Source organism: Lepisma saccharinum, chromosome 8, assembly GCF_977018435.1.
Source record: "Lepisma saccharinum chromosome 8, izLepSacc3.1, whole genome shotgun sequence".
NCBI lineage: Eukaryota > Metazoa > Arthropoda > Insecta > Zygentoma > Lepismatidae > Lepisma > Lepisma saccharinum.
The window spans coordinates 64,982,957-65,000,699 of record NC_139236.1 but is presented as its reverse complement, the minus strand read 5'-3'; positions in this window follow the sequence as shown (position 1 = coordinate 65,000,699).

Sequence of the window (17,743 nt, the reverse complement as noted above, 5' to 3'; positions counted from 1 at the left end):
ATCCACTTCAAACTGTAGGTCCAGTCCTGATTAGAGTTACTGTGCATAAAGTGTACTTAAAACACCAAATCAAACAAATATGTTAAAACGTTTTGGCCCCAGGATAAATCCATGTGGTACACCGAGAGATACACTCAGACTGTTCGAAATCGAGTTTTCCAACTTCTGTATCGATACTCGTGTTGCGTAAATAGCTTTCGATCCAGTTGCATGTCGTGTAAGAAACATTGAATGGCTGATATAATTTCTGTATTAATAACTTTGGTTGGACACTGTCGATGCTTTACTAGTTTAATTGATTTGGTGTTTTAAGTCCACTTGATGCACAGTAAGGCTAATCGGGATTGGGCCTACAGTTTAGAGTGGGATCGGAGCCACTGTGCCATGTGGATTGTGTGCTTTGATTACAAGTCGACGACAGGACGACGCTACTACTTCGTCATCGGGAAGGCCTCTGATATCTAGGAAAATTATGCCTGTTTATTGTTTACCTTTACGATCTAGTATATTTCGCCAGTTATGTAACCATTCATGCACGAGTGATTTTTCCAAAAAGCGAATTATCTGTCAGTAAGTAGGTTGTTACAATGTAAGTATATTGTTCTCATTGTACAGGTCGTCCGGCTTTGACCTTTAACATTACAAAACAGTATAACTTTATTTACATTCAACTTCAAATGAAACTTATTGTTTGTATGGGACTGGCAACTGTGGCCCTTTGCGAGAATCAGCAGTACTTCGAGTTTACGTGACGTGCATGCGCGTGTAACGCATAAATTCCAAGATGGCGGAGTGAATGGTTCAGCAGAAAGTGTTCTGCGTTCTTTCACTGGCAGAAAACAAACCTGTAAAGCTTGTTCAACGTGCTCTTCGGCGTGAATTCAATCTTCAACGTCACGACAATGTTCCTTCCTATTTGAGTGTTGCTAAGTGGGATAAACAACTAAGAGAAACTGAAAGTGTTGTGTCGGTGCGCGGGAAGTACGCGAAGGGGAAGGTATCAGAGGAAAACATTGAAGTGATTTGCACTGCATTCACAAGAAGTCCAAGAAAATGAATAAGACGTGCAAGTTTAGAGCTTAACATTCCTCAGTCTACTATCAATGACGTTGTGCACAAAAGGTTAAGTCTACGGGCGTACAAGATCCAGTTAGATCAACGAAATTATCCTGATGATAAACCTAAAAGGCAGACGTCTTCCGGCAAAATGTTAACCGAAATTGACAACAACAATGCTTTTCAGGTCAAGGTGTGCTTTTCTGATGAAGCTGCATTCCTCACGTGTGGCAAAGTTAACAAGCAAAATTGCCGTATTTGGAGAAGTGACGATCCTCATGAGTTTCGTGAAATTATGAGAGACTCGCCAAAAGTTAATGTATGGTTTGGGTCAATGAAAGGGAAGATAATAGGCCCGTTCTTCTTTGCTGAAGAAACAGTGAGAGCAACGAATTATTTAGACGTGGTTCAGCATTACGCTGTGCCTAAAATGCCTCCAGAAACCATTTTCCAACAAGACGGAGCTCCGGCACATTTTGCCATCATTGTACGATTTCTCGATGAGCATTTTCCCAGAAGATGGATAGGAAGAGGATCTAGACCACTTGTTTGGGCTCCGCGCTCGCCGGATCTTTCCCCCCTAGACTTTTTCTTTTGGGGGTTCATCAAGGACCAAGGACGTGTCCGAATCGGCAGCAGATGTCGCCTAGAGCACCGTTCCATCCGGGGACTCAGCCAACCTCCGTTGTCGTAATTCGCGGCAGACGTGGAGTCGGAGGGGAGAGCGGAGAGGCGCGACAGATGCACGCTTGAACTCGCTGTGACGCTGCGCTAGGCATCCATATTCTAACTTTCACTTTGTACAGACAACATTTACTGATTAGAGGATGTAAAACTCAGTTATACTTTAACATTTTATCGATAATACTGAATGTAGAAAAATTGTAAATGATGAAATAGCGTGTTACATTTTCAATATGAGTAGTAAATAGGTGGAAATCATTGTCATGTTTGTTTGGTGTCTGCCTTCTGCTTCCGTGCGATGCGCCTGCGCCCCAGAGCGCGGCGGGTGAAGTTCGGGCTGACACCTGGCGGGAAAAGTGACAACCGTTCTACAAGGGGACATGTAGATTCGGACGACTTGGACGTGACTTCGACGGCACGCGAGAGCAACGGAAGAGAACGGGACGGAGCGCTTGCCAATCCGGACACGGCCCAAGTCTACAGTATGCCCATCGAGAACTTGGAAGATCTGCGTAACAGAATTCGTCAGGCGATTAACAATGTAACCCCTCAAATGCTAGTGAATACCTGGACGGAATTGGAATATTCGGTTCGACATCTGCCGTGCCACAGGGGGGCTCATATCGAGGTTGTGTGAAGTGCTGGTGCTAGGACAAGAAAATGCATAAGTTTTTCTACCAAAATGTAAATTTTGGTAATGAAATTGGGTTTCTCTGCAAAATTATGCTCTTTTGTAATGTTAAAGGTCTAAGCCGGACACCCTGTATATCTATTACCTTTTCAAGAATCCGACTTAATGAGGAAGTTATTGATACAGGCCGATCATTAGTTCCTTATTTAGTTTAGATTATAATCAGTCAATGAAATGTTGCGTTCTCACTTTCATGTTTCGAGGGCATTCCTTTTGCGGTCAACCCGTTTTGCGATCAATACCTCATTTTTCTGGCTGCGTCGAAGTGGAACAGAGGAAAAAACAAAATGAAATTTAGCAGAGCGTGGTTTCGATCCATGGACCTCTGGGTTATGGGCCCAGCACGCTTCCACTGCGCCACTCTGCTACCTAATTCATGTTTTTATTGTTGTAATGGTTTCTTAGAAAGATAACGCTCTTGTATGTTCGCTGTTGTTCCTTACGCGATTATTATTGCTATTTGGTATATTCCTTGTTTATTCCCTGTAGTTAATTTTCTCACGGTTACTCTAGCATTCAATTCTGATTTCGTTCTAATTTTTCTTCTCTGCTTGTCTGTATTTCTTCTGCTCATCTTCCATTGTTTCTCTTTGTCTCATTCTTCATCTGTCTGTCCCTGTTTATTACATTCTCTTTTCTTTCCTTTGTGTCTTTCACTCTCTCTTTCTTGCTTAATTTATTATTCTCTTTCTTCCTCTATCCCATTTTTTTCATATTACCTTTTTATGTCTACCTTCCTTTGTTTCTCTCTCTCTGTATTTCTCATTCTGTTCCCTCTTTCTCTCCCCTATCTTTCCTTCCTCTTTATCCCTCTTTCCTTCATTCTGCTCCATCATTCTTCCTTCCTCTGTTTCTCTCTCTCTTTCCCTTCACTTTCTTTCTGTGAAGAACTTATGTGGTTATTCGGGTGGGCCAAAAGTATTGCATATTGGGCCAGAGCCCATCTTTGCCCACCCGCTGACGACTTCCCTGGCGCCCATTATGAGTATTTAATAACCAACGAAATGTTCCCTTCTGACTTGAATGTTTCGTAGATGTCCCTTTTGTGGGCAATCTGTTTTGCGATCAATACCCCCGTTCTCTGGCTCCGTCGAAGTGGAATGGAGAAAAAATAAATTGAACTTTAGCAGAGCGTGGTTTCGATGCACGGACCTCTGGGTTATGGGCCCAGCACGCTTCCACTGCGCCACTCTGCTATACGAAGTGTACGTTTTATTTTATCTAACTTCCATACCTCCAGCTGGAAACTGTCCGTCACTGCTTGAAGGAGGTCAAGTGAAAGGTTTGGTTTGTATTACATCACTAAACGCAATATTGTAGTCACACACACACACACACACACACAGGTCGAAGTAATCTTGACCACATCTTCTGCTTCGGTTGTCAATGATTCTCCTTTTTCTATCTTAGCCTACCGCTCTCTATCTCTTTCTTGCTGTTTTTCATCTTTTCTCTCTTTCTTCTTGTGTATCTACTTTTTCCTTTATTTTATTACCTTTACACTTTCATATCTTTGTCTCCTGTTTCTACCTCTGTCTTTATTCTTATTCCCTCTCTTTCATCTTTTTGTCTCTTCCTGCTTCTCTACCTCTGTCTTTATTCTCATTCTCTCCCTTTCATCTTTTTGTCTCTTCCAGTTTCTCTATTTCTGTCTTTATTGTCATTCCCGCTTTCATCTTTTTGTCTCTTCCTATTTCATCTACCTCTGTCTTTATTCTTAACCCTTCTCTTTCATCTTTTTGTCTCTTCCTGTTTCTCTGCCTCTGTCTTTATTCTCATTCTCTCCCTTTCATCTTTTTGTCTCTTCCTGTTTCTCTACCTCTGTCTTTATTCTTATTCCCTTTCTTTCATCTTTTTCTCTCTTCCTGTTTCTCTACCTTTGTCTTTATTCTTATTCTCTCCCTTTCATGTTTTTGTCTCTTCCTGTTTCTCTACCTCTGTCTTTATTCTTATTCTCTCCCTTTCATGTTTTTGTCTCTTCCAGTTTCTCTATTTCTGTCTTTATTGTTATTCCCGCTTTCATCTTTTTGTCTCTTCCTGTTTCTCTACCTCTGTCTTTATTCTTATTCCCTCACTTTCATGTTTTTGTCTCTTCCTGTTTCTCTACCACTGCCTTTATTCTTATTCCCTCTCTTTCATCTTTTTGTCTCTACCTGTTTCTCTACCTGTTTCTCTAACTCTGTCTTTATTCTTATTCTCTCCCTTTCATGTTTTTGTCTCTTCCTGTTTCTCTACCTCTGTCTTTATTCTTATTCCCTCTCTTTCATCTTTTTGTCTCTTCCTGTTTCTTTACCTCTGTCTTTATTCTTATTCCCTCTCTTTCTCAGTTTATCTTTTCATCATTGTATTTTTCTCACTTTATATCCGTGTTTGTTTCCATATCCCTTTTTGTGTATTTCTTTCTTCCTTTATTTGTTCTCTCTCATAATTTCCACCGTTCAATCTTTCCCATTCCCTTACCCTTGTTTGTATGAATGGTCCTCAAGAGAGAAGCAAGAAGGCTATTTGTGTTGGCAGTAGGGTGGGACAGGGTTATTAAAGGTTCAGGAATTTTTATCCGGATGAATTTAATTTCGGTCCAGGAACCTTTTTCTCAGAATGAATTGAAATTGAAATAGTGGCCGCGGTTCAAATCCGGGAACTTTCCTAACGTTGGAAGCGGCCCCGGCGCCCACCCAGCGTCGAATGACATGGGTACCTGGGGGAAACCCTGGGGGGTAAAGGCGGTCAGGGGCGTGATGCTGATCACATCACCCCCACTCACGACCGGATCAAGAAAGTGTGAGGCGTTAACCCCACACCCCCTATAGGCCTTCATGGCGTGGTGCTATGCACAGGGGAACACTTTACTTTATATATATATATATATATATATATAGTTTTCTCTCGCTTTCTTTTCTACCTTCTGTCTCTCTATCTTTCTCTCTGTCTCTTTCTTTATTATCGGTCTCGTGTTTTATACTGTAGTCTCGGTCTAGTCTTGTTATGGGAGTTTAGTGCACCATCTAAGCTGTATGGAAGTTGACGTGTGCGAGATGAAGTAATTGAGGACTAAAAGTGGTAAACATTGTAAGTGCCAAAAGCGAAAGTGTTGGGAAATCGCATCGTTCCGCACATCAGCCCGTAAGAACGTGCACACTAGTGACATCTTTACACACCATTTGAACGACTTAGAGGGCTACCAGCCACATTTCACGTTTACCACATTATAAAGCATGGCACATTTCACAGTTTAACGTAGAAAATGGTATTTGAATTATTGTGGCACTTACAGCGTTTACCAATTTTAGTCTTCAATTACCTATTTCAAGTGAAACCTGAAATCTACATTGAGATCTAAGCACCAACTTGGCCAATATCACGTTGAACAGTGCAGTTCAAAAATTGCTCAGTGTTTTTTCAGAAATTTCAAACCTGATGCAAATCAAATCAACTACGAAAGAACATTATCTGAAAAAATGAAAAAAAGAAAACATGACCGTGATATTTTGTTTCCATGGTTGCAGAACGCTATTGGACGACCAGCAATTTATAGAATTTACAAAGTTTTAAGGTCTTCAATTTGTAATGCAAACCTAACGCTTGTAATAACACACACACACACACATATGTATGTATATATATATATATATGGGTGTGGTATGTGTGTAAACTGTAGGGTGTTCATTTTTGAACCCCGAAAAGCAACATGCATATGGCCTTGTACTAATGAGTCCGTCACTGCTCCTTCCTCAGGGTGCGAAATCAATGCAGATTGGTGGGGGGGGGGGAAGGAGCAGAGAGACACACATAGGCCCACAGTCACACACTATATATATATATATATACAGGGTGTCATTTTAATGGCGCCCACGGACCACGGAAATGTATAGAGGCCATCAAAACAAACAACTTTTCTCAGTAACATTTCTCTCGTTGGCGCATCGTTTCGGCGCAACAGCCGTTCAAAAAAGCCCGTTTTGCCGCCTGAATGCTGGCAACCACACACATCATTTGATTGCATTTGTGACGTCATATCCCGTCGTGAAGCGATGCGTTCCAGGGTTGCCAGGAACACACATATTCCGTGAAAAATGACATAGCTACAATCAGCCACATTATGTACCGTAAAACAACACGAGAAAACACGTTCTGTAACCTAACAGGAAGTAAACAAACGATACGAAAAATGGTAGAAAGAAAATTGAATTCAAGTGGAAGTAGACATATCGAATTTTGTCTTAGCTTACATATCAAATATTTGCAAATCTAATTACCAAGTTGGTATCTACAATTTAGTCTATCCACTTCGTCCTTCTGATACTAGTTGTCTGTGACACACTGAACAGATGACAAAATATAAATGAAACAACTCAAAATTGCAAAGATAAGCAACACATAATATAATGTATATTCAGGGCAGGTTGAAAATACAGGGATATAAATAGTAGTAAAACAAACTCTCCGAAGACTGTGTTTATCTACGCACCGGATACGCATGTAATAGTTTGCAACTCTGAACAGGGCAGTATATTCGCTACTGATTCATCATTAGATTGTTACTGTGGTTGTACGTGTTTTAACCGTAATGTAACAACGTGAACCTCAGATACTTCCGTTATCACCACAAAAGTACCACAAGGCATCTGGACACAAACCTGTAGATATCAACCTTGAAACGAGATTTGCAAATATTTGACATGTAGCTGGGCGTAAACAGCCAAATGTAAGTTGTAAGTACAATAAAATTTATTGTTGTTGATATTTGACATGTAGGCTGAGTTAAAATCCGATAATGACACTTCATTTTGAATACGTTTTTTACCATTTCTCATATCATTGATTCACTTCCTCCTTCACCTGAGATGATTGCTGATCTTCTGACTGATAGGCTATCATGTTCGGTTTACTGGACGCGTTTCTCGCTTCGTTTTACAGCTAATAATGTGGTTGGTAGTTTTTAATTTTTCACAAAATTTGTGTTTTCCTTGCAACCCTACCGTGCGCTGTTTCGCCGCAGGAAATGACGTCACAGATACGATCAAATGTTGTGTTGGGTTGCCAGCATCCAGGCGGCAAAACGGTCTTTTTTGAACGGCTGTAGCGTCGAATTGACGCACTAACGAGAAAAATGTTACTGAGAAAAGTTGTTTGTTTTAATGTCCTCTACACGAATCTGTGGTCCGTGGGCGCCATTAAAAGGACACCCTGTATATATATATATATATATATATATATATATATATATATATATATATATATATATATATATATATATATATATATATATCATAGGGTCTTAAAATATTTATGTGTCAATTCTTAAATAATCAAATTATATTATAAAATATACAATATTTTATGTCCTCCTACGTGGCTGTGCGGTCCAAGGCACCTTGCTTTGGACGGTGGCTGGAGTTCAGTCTCTGGGAATTTTCGGCCTGTGTATTTCCCACCATCGAGAGGAAATTGTGGAGCTCCGAGTGAGTGAGCTTAATCCGGTCGCGAAGTCCTACAACGGCTGGGGGTTGGTCGGGCCGACCACCCGTCCCCCTAGTCTGGCTGCAGATCACCACGCCCCCTTGGTGGCTCGCGTGGGGGGGGGGGGGGGAGGCCAGCAGTCGGTAGGCAAGCAAGGGCCCAATATTGGGCTGTAGCGTTTTAGGGTCACTTTTTTTTACAATATATTATATCAACTGTCCTTCATTCAAAATTTGATTGCAAATTGAAGATTTTAATATGCTATGATGATTTGACTAAGGGAGGAGGGGCAAGGAATAAGAGTGATTAAAAAAATAATAGTATCCTATTCACATCTGAATGCTATTACATGTTTTATTAATATATGTATATACTTTGCGTTAGCTGACGGAAGGCGATGAGAAATAGAGGAGAAATAACATGTTGGGGTTGGACTAATTTCTGTGTTTGGTGTTTGCTGGGTTCAGAAGAGATGATGCTTTTTGTAGTCTGTTCTTTACGTATGTTTTCGATATTATTCCAATAAAGTATATTCGACTCTTAAATTAATTGTTTATGTTTGTTCAGGACAAAATCGTTGGTGGGGGAATTCCCCCTGCCCCCCCGGGATTTCGCACCCTGTTCCGTCTTCCGTGTCCCGATTTACTTGGATTCTAGTGACACTCCGTTCGTTCAACCAGTCCAGTTACCGACCTTGAATGCTAGTTCCATACTCCAGCACCAGAGGGTAGTCCTTTCTACAGGCACCGCAAAGAGGTTTGTGGAGTGTGCTGCCTCTTTCGGTGAGTATTATAAGTATTTGCTCTCAGCACAAGCCCCGATGCTTGTAGGAGCCAACATCTGAATATTTTTTCTTGTAAGTTTTCAAGTTTCATATCAATGTGAAAAGTAATATATTTGGCACTATGGTTGCTAAGGCAGTAATGAACATTTTCAGTAACTGAATACTTCTATGATTGTGACGTTAATGAATGATTAGATGCGACGAGACATGGTAACTGTTGCGGGAATAAAAATCGAGCTCAGAGCATACAGAAAGGTTTACTATTGCCGTAATAATTAAACATTAACTTTTAAGCAATTACACACTTGACAATGAAAATTCCAATCTATTTTCTTAGCAGCTCTTCAGCTCTATTCAGTTCTTTCAAATACCTTCACTTCAGGAATTTATTCCATTGGAAAGAAAAGTGGCGATTTATACGTATTTCATTCAGCTTTGAGAGTTTTCAGACCGAAGCGACACGTTTCACTTAGACACACTACTACATACAATCTTTCGAACTGTAGCGACACAAGCTGTACGTGTCGCTTGTCGCTCGCTCGGACTGGGCTGTTTTCTCAAGAACGTGCATCGTGTCGCCTCGGTCTGTTGGTAGATAGGCTCAATGTAAGTATATAATATAGGGATAGGCTTACCATACGTCCGGGATTAGCCCGGACAGTCCGGGTTTTTGAGAGCTGTCCGGGGTGATGTCCGGGATTGCAAAATGTCCGGGATTTTGAGAATCTGAACATGCAAATAGCTACCGGTATAGAATATTCACGACCAAAATTTATATCCGGCAAGGATCAATTATACCTTTTCTGATTTACAAGAGAGTGCACAAGTTATTAATGCAATTGTAAAAGATGCTGTTAATATTGATGCCCTATTTGATGAACAAGGTAATTCAAAACCAAAAGGTAGGTTGTGGTTCAAGTTCTGAAAAAGTACCAGATACTGTTGAAGAGAAGTGGCAAGCAATTTTTAAGGTGTTTCAAAAGACTGATATTTCACTTAACAACATTTCTAAAATGGTTGAGTTTGCTATGTCTTTGCCTGAAACATCTGCTCCAGTTGAGAGAGCATTTTCAATTATGGCGAATATTTGGTCTGCAGAAAGAGGTAGACTTCTAGTATCCACTGTTAAACATCTGCTGAAAGTTAAAATTAATTCAGAACTTTCATGTTGTGAATTTTATCATGTTATTAAAACAAACAAGCCATTTCTGAAAAAAGGCATGTCTAGTGAAAAGTACAACTGAGTCAATTGACAGATAATGAGAACAGAGAGGCTTCCTAAACATCAGAAAATGTATTATTCAATTAAACATTTGAAAATTAATTGATTGATTCTAGAAAATAATGTTAATATTTTTTGTACAATTTATAGTTTAATGTTCCCATAAAATGTTAAGGCTTTAAAGTAATTTCAATTTATTTTTGTAAAAAGGAACTGAAATTGAGCAGTAACGAGTTGATCGCGAATATGTCCTGGGTTGGACAAAAAAAATATGGTAAGCCTATAGCATTCACTGTGAATGTTTGCTTATAGACTGAAGGGGCCCATGTCGTTTGTTGCTTCGGTATGAATCCCTCTTGTCGCTTGCCGCTTCGGTCTGTTAACGTTTTACGTGTATAATATCACTGAGGAATATTGCAGGTTGCATTCAGTGGCGTAAGAGCGGTTCTGGCACCCCTTTCCATCCCCAGGCTCTACCGTTCTCCTACTGACATTACACAACTGATGCTAAGATTGTCAACATACGAAGGAACGTACTTCAGAGTTTGTCGTCTCGTCTCAGAGTTTGAGCTGTGCAGTTTGTGTAATACTGCAACCAGTAGCGGCGATTAGGCGGGGGGGGGGGTGCAGTTGGCCCCAACTGTTTGCCACTTGTTGTCCGCGTACAACGGCCATTTAGCGCTAATCCTTGTCCAACAAAAAAAGTAAACTGTATTTGCCCCCCTGCTTTGACATACAATCGCCGATACTGACTGCAAGGTATACATCGAGGGTCAGTAGCGAAGGAGTTCCACAGAAGCTCCCATCTGGGTGATGTAAGTTCGTATTCAAGAGGTGTAAGTGTAAATTTAGAGCCAAAATTACCATGAAATGGGTCATTTTGAAAGATCTCATGGAGTGTTGAAAAAATGTAGGGGATGTTGTAGTGTGTGGGTAAATCACTGTCGTCACATGTCGGTCGCTAGCCATCTTTAGCTCGTGACATCTAACGCTGGAACAAGTTCTTGTGGGAACCACCCACCTTCTCACTGTCAGTTCTCTGGAACTCGATTCTGGATCTAAGATAGATCGTTACAGCTGGCCGAAATGAACCCTCCGTCAACTTGGATAGGGAGCAAGAACATCTAGTTAAAAAACCGGAAGAAGAAGACGAGACTATAGGGAAAATGCAACCTTCTGAGGCCTGCCGCATAGAGTGGGACACAGCAAATGCCTACGGCGTCGCAGTGACCTCGCACCTCCCTCAAAGTGGAGTTATGACCCCCACCAACTCCCCCTTGGGCACACCACTGACCAATCCAATCATGTCTCACTAGTCACACTGCTACATCAAACATACATGCACGATGGGATTCTGTATTGCATACTGGTAGAGTACTTGGACAGGTGTCGGAAGTGGAAAAGAAAAGAAAACTACAAGAACTCAGGGAAGTCGGAGAATAAACCAAGCAAGCCTGTAAACCCTGGCTGCGTCATGTATTGCACAGATTTCACTACTGACACTGATGTGTGAAAAACCTCACGGTGAAGGACAAATAAAGAACACACATTCTAACGGATTCTAACCTTAACGACGCCGCAATCGGGAAGATCAGAATAGGAAGGTAAGGCAATTAAAGCTTGAAAGCGCATAGCACAGCTGGTGTTAGTAAGAAGTACTCATTCCGACTTGCGACCGACAATAACCTATCAATTAAGAAGACTGACAAATCGGAGAGAAGTAGTGAACTACGTTCTTTACTGAAATTGAATTGTTTGTTTCAATGTTGTAAGTAAGTCCACTTTATGCATAGACAAGCTAATCGGGACTGAACCTACAGTTTAATGTCGGATCCGAACCACTATGTGTCCCCACCGGGTATCGAACCCGGGACCCCTTTATTATAAGGCGACGACGTTAACACTACGCCAACGAGGAAACCCCAAACTTCAAATCGTGAAAATAGGAAGAATATTTATTTTCGCCATATAGGCCTACATAAATATTTCATAATATGGGCCATGAAATTCTTGAAATCCTTTCATTGCTGTTTTTATTCTTTTAATGATATAGTGTACATTTTCATATTTTATTTTTGAGGTATGTATTTTTAATCACAATGTCTCATAACTTCAAAATCCCACAATATTAACAAAAACGAACCTCCTACAGCAATTTTCTTGTGCATTCGAATATTATGATATGGTGAGATAGACCAGGTTTTGAACCCGGTATACGAGGAACAACTTTATTACAAGTACAAGGCCGGAGGGCGTTACCTACCACTAAGCCACTGGGCAGACTCCTGAAATGGAAGTTGCACATTCATACATACCAGTGGCGTGGCGTGACTTTTTCAAAAGTGTTACCGGCTATCAGTACGACAATTATGCCTGCTAGACGTTATCACCCCCCTCCCCCCGGTAAAGAAAACATGTCTTCGAGCTAGATATTTGTTCATCTCGTTCTTGTTTTGCAATCAGCACAGTGGTTTAGCAACAAACACTCCTAGAAAGAATTACCACTCATGAGACAGTTACCACGAAAATCCAATGAATAGTGGTAGACCCTTGTCAATTCTTCACCTGTCTCTGTTTCTTTGCAATGAGGTGCGAAGGGGAAGAAGAAGAACCACATTTTTCTCGGGTGAGTTTGACGTTTGTGTGGTGAGCACTGAGCAGACGACAGAACTCCGCTCCTTTGTGGAAGAGAAGACCAGCTGTAAGTACGTACTACTGTTGCCATCTTAGTATTTTGGAGCAAGGTTTGTCCAAATCACGAATCACAAGAAGGAACTATATTTTCGTCTATTACCTAACTGGTGTCAGTTGTAGTTCAGTCCAGCCTTGGCTCTGCAGTCTACCTCTAGTTGCTTCACGCAAATGGTATTCTTATTTTAGGCGGGATTTAGCTCTTTCTGTCAATCCTATCCGATGTGACAACACTGGCTGATCCGGTAGGTCTGAACGGCAACAGGGCCCCTTAACAGGCATATGAATAACCCCATAGCACACTATGTCCCAAAGTCCTTCCCCCCTCTTTGCTTCTGTCGGCTGCAGAATAAATGTCCTAGGCAATATCTACTCGACGGCAACGGTGTTTATTAACGTATTTAACAATGTTGTCATTTTATTGAAACAACTTTCCAATTCTTTACATTTTGCTGTTACCATACATTTATACTCATCACCGATTTAAGGGGAGTCTAACATTTTATAATATTCTGGAACTGAAATGGGGGGAAAAGATACTCATTCATACAATTTAAGAATACATGATGGTGATGCTGCCCTTATCGAACACAAGTGTTGGAGTTTGCTGTAGCAGAGCAAGAACATTACTTAGCACATTCATATCTGTATTTTTAACTAAACTGTGTAACGAGTGCACTCACGGTCCCCGAAATGACGGGTCAATCATACCCCGGCACGGGGCCAAACGTCGTTATGTGTACGGGAAACCGGTCGTGACTCACGGTCCAATTATCAAGTTCGGTACTGAGACGGTCGTTTATTGTCATACTATTGCGAGGCGGAGATTAATACCTTGAAATGTTACACTGTTTCGTTTACCTTTGATATGTAGATTCGAACAATCATAAAAACACTAATAGCATAATATCTGGTACCTGAAAAACGTCAAATAACAACACTGACGAACGGTAAAAAAGTGAATATATATTGTAACAACGAAAAATATTGCAATCAACAACTGTTTACAAAGCCTCCTCACTCTCACAACATTCACTCTATCTCTCTTTCACACACATGAGGTGTTTTTACATGTGAAGTATGGATACAAATCATGGATCTCATTAACATATCATTCCTTTTAATTTTTAAACCTTTATGTGAATTTAGGGCATTTGTCTGCCAGCTCCTGTGCTCTTTTAAATTAACTTAAGTGCCAGCCCTCGGAAAGCGGTTAACTAAGACAATTGGGTCGGCGTGGTTAAATCTTTCGTTCGAATGAACGTATGCATCGAGTCGTAAGCACAACATTATACAAGTTTCTCGGACGGGGCTATTACACATAAGCCTCTCTCGTCCAATGAGAACAACTACTCAATTACATGGTGATGCAAAAACTTAATTGGCTCCAGCTGCCGGAATACACTAATCAATCGTCGGCGCGAGCAAAAATTACCTTAAAAACCACTATGCAACAAATAATACTATTTCACGCACACGACCTTGCAATAAAAACAACTACGCTTTCCACCATTAAAAAGGACTCATCAGTCAACTATTGACAAATTAAATGGCGCGACGGGGCGGTCGGTTACACAAGAAATGGAGCACACTTTGACAATTTATACTAAATATTAAAGAACTGAAATGGAGCTTCTAACGCTGAATGCAGACAATTAAATTAGAACATCTGAACATGAAATTACCCTTTTTTATAACAATACCAAAAATTATCAGACGCGGGGGTTAGGTTTGGGGTTTCCTGAGTAACTTTGCGAATAAGTGAGACTTCGGCGTTAACTGTACGGTGTTGATACTAACGACGCACGTTTACATGGACATGAGACCCTCTGAAGTATACTGTACCAGACTCTGCTACATGGCGTGGTCATTCATCTCTCCTGGACGCGGGACTTGCACACGGTTCCTTTGTGGCGAAATTGTCCTCCGAGGTCGATCGCGACGAAGAATAATTGCGACGATATGGTGTACTTGCACCTCCTCAGAACTTCGGGCGTTCCTCTTGTCACTAGCGTCGGGTGTACGCGGTCACGCGCCGGTTCGGAATCTCTCTGGTGACGGGCTTCGATTCGGCGTCGTTCTGGAGTCGTCCTTCAATCTCTCCCTCTGGCTTCGATCGGCGTCGTTCTGGAGTCGTCCTTCAATCTCTCTCTCTGGTGACGGGCTTCGATCGGCGTCGTTCTGAAGACGTCCTTCGGGCTTTGGTTGGGACGTCGATCTGAAAGCGTCCCTCGGGCTTTGGGCAGTGTTTGGTTTTGGCGTCGTCTGACTGGCTTCGGCGTCGTTGCAGGCGTCAGGGAAGCGACGCCCCCTTCTCTATCTTCTTTAGCCCTCTATCCTTATGTAGTCCGCGCTTGGCAAAAACAAATCACCGCGTAATCTTCACCAAAATAAGGCGCACACTGGTAACTCTATCTGCAATTCGCTCACGATACGTAAGGAAACAAAGTCCACGGACACAAAACAATGATCACGCGAGAGTGTAGCGCGGAGATGCTCTCTCTGTGAAATCCGGGTAAAAACTGTCTCTGGGATGGTAGCACCGCATATATATAAGAGATTCAAATTCGTCCGTTGAAACCCACGCTAAGGTGGCTTAGCTTCGCTTTCTCAGGGGATGGAAATGACCTCTGTCCATTGTCTTGAAAGGCGCGGTCGGCGACGCGTCCTGGATCCTTTCAGGCTTGGGCTCCAGCTGGTTTCTCTGGTCATCCGTGAACATGGGTTAGCCCGCCCGCTGCGACTCAAGCCTGGTAGCGACGGAAATAATCTTTCCTTATCTTCGCGTTGGTGCAAATATGTCATGTTCTAAGCGGCGGCTGTCACTCAGGAAAGACCCGGCTCCAACTCCCGACGTCTGGCTCGGATACAAGTTTATTCACAAAATAAAATCAAACCTCACACTTTCATGTTTGTGCATCAAATGAATCAATAAACAAAAAATAATTTATATCGAACTGCGTTTCACATGTCACTAGATACCGTGACAACTGTCCATTGTTGAATACAAGCAAACTTTGTAGCAAACGGATCGATGTGTTGTATTTTTAATCCTTGTAGCGACAGTGACATCTCGTGTTATATTATTAAATCCCTGTGCATAGCACCACGCCATGAAGGCGTATAGGGGGTGTGGGGGTAACGCCCCACACTTTCTTGATCCGGTCGTGAGTGGGGGTGATGTGATCAGCATCACGCCCCTGACCGCCTTTACCCCCCAGGGTTTCCCCCAGGTACCCATGTTATTCGACGCTGGGTGGGCGCCGGGGCCGCTTCCACCGTTAGAAAAGTTCCCGGATTTGAACCGGCCAGGGATCGAACCCGGGACCTTGAGCATGGTAGTCAGACGCGTTACCGACTGAGCCACCGCGGCATTAGTTATTAAATCACACTTTTTTTTTTAGGTGCTTAAAGCACGCGTAGATCTAACTTTGAACATGGGGTTTCTATATAAAGCCAGAAAAAAATCTGGCAAGATGTCAACGTGGGGAGGAGGAGAGCGTTTGAAGTGGCCCTGAAATAATTATCCTTTATTCTTGGCTGTGGGACAAAGTGAGAACACCTGCCGGACGCACTTGCCTGCCCATTATCCCCCTATGAATCCCCCCCGCCACCCGTTGGCAAGGCCCCCAATTTGGAAAGAGTGAAGTAAACTTGCAGAAGTCACCATAAAAATTTCTGTTCAAAGTGGCTATCCGTACGATTCAGTGAAGTTTCTGGAGTGAAAATAGTGGTGTGCTTAGATATAAAGGGTGTTCTATGATTTGCGATAATTTTCGAACTGGCGCTGCAATGAAATTTTGGCAATATTTTGGGAGGAATTCGGGCAAGGTGAGACGACGCCTGGCTGCGCCATTACGTTGATAGCCCTTCTTTCAGTTTAGAGGCATCTATAATTATGGACGTCCGGAAGGTTGTCAATGAGGGGCCACGTCCCTTTGGAATATAAAAGTTAAACAAACTTTATATATAATTTAAACATGTAATTTCATTTCAGTCACAGTGATATATGTTTATCATTGCAAGGTGTTGCAGGGAAATAACTTCAAACTGAAGAAGTGATTTTGAGGGGGAAATATTATTATGGAGGAAATGTGCTTCTTTTGCCCCTCCCTGGAAAAAATACCTTGCTTACCCCTCCGTGGAAGAAATCCTGCAGACGTCCATATCTATAATATTCGCTTTTCTGCTACTTTTGGCTAATCGCGAAGATCAGAATGAGCTATAAAATTGATGAAGGGACTCTCACTCACAAAGAACGCCCGTGCCCAGACGGAGAATCGAACCTGGGATCCCTCGCGCTCCGTGCTAACCACTCCACCACGGAGGTAGGTTCTTGAGCAGTCATAAATTCATTCGGCATTACATGGCAACAATGTCGACAAGGTAGTGTCTGCTGCCATGTTATTTTTCTGCTGTAACCTAAAAAGAGACATGCGCGTTGCAGCATGTTATGTATGCAATTACGTCTGTAACATATACTGTGAAGTTTTCGTGATTACTTACACAAAAATGTTTTAAGGTTAGGTCCCTTAGCATTCTTCTAATAATCAACCTAAATGCTCTCGTAGTTAGGTTAAGTTCTGTTAGCATTAAAATAATATCGCTAAATGTTTTCTAAAGAAAAAGGTTCTAAATTACCTGTACATTCATTCCCACTAATCATAAACTTGCATTTCTCTCGTCTTAATCTGTTCTTAAGATTTGTAACATCCTCTTAGCAGACGAATTACGTGGCAGGAGCAAATTTGACGCTTATTCTCACTCCTGACACGCGCGTGGCAGCAGACTCTGCCCCAGAAACAAATCCAAATAATTTGAACCGTGGCGTTGTTACCACTGTTGCAAGCTTCTTTGTTCGATTCTGTTCCGACCAGCTACAAAACACTCACACACCCCTTCATATTTCAAGTACTGTTGGGAGCTGAGAAGACTGCAAGGCTGAGGAATGCGAAACTGTTGTCGCCGTGCGCAGCCAGCTAGTCTTCCTTTCAGGGTGGCAGCGGCATAAATGAAAAAGGCATGGTACGAAAACGCATTGCAAATGAATGGAAGATATTACATAGCAACAAGTGAAAGCAATACTAATAATGGAGGAATTTTATTTTGATTATTAAAGTATTTGTACAATAACATGCTTTCCACTCACCTTTCA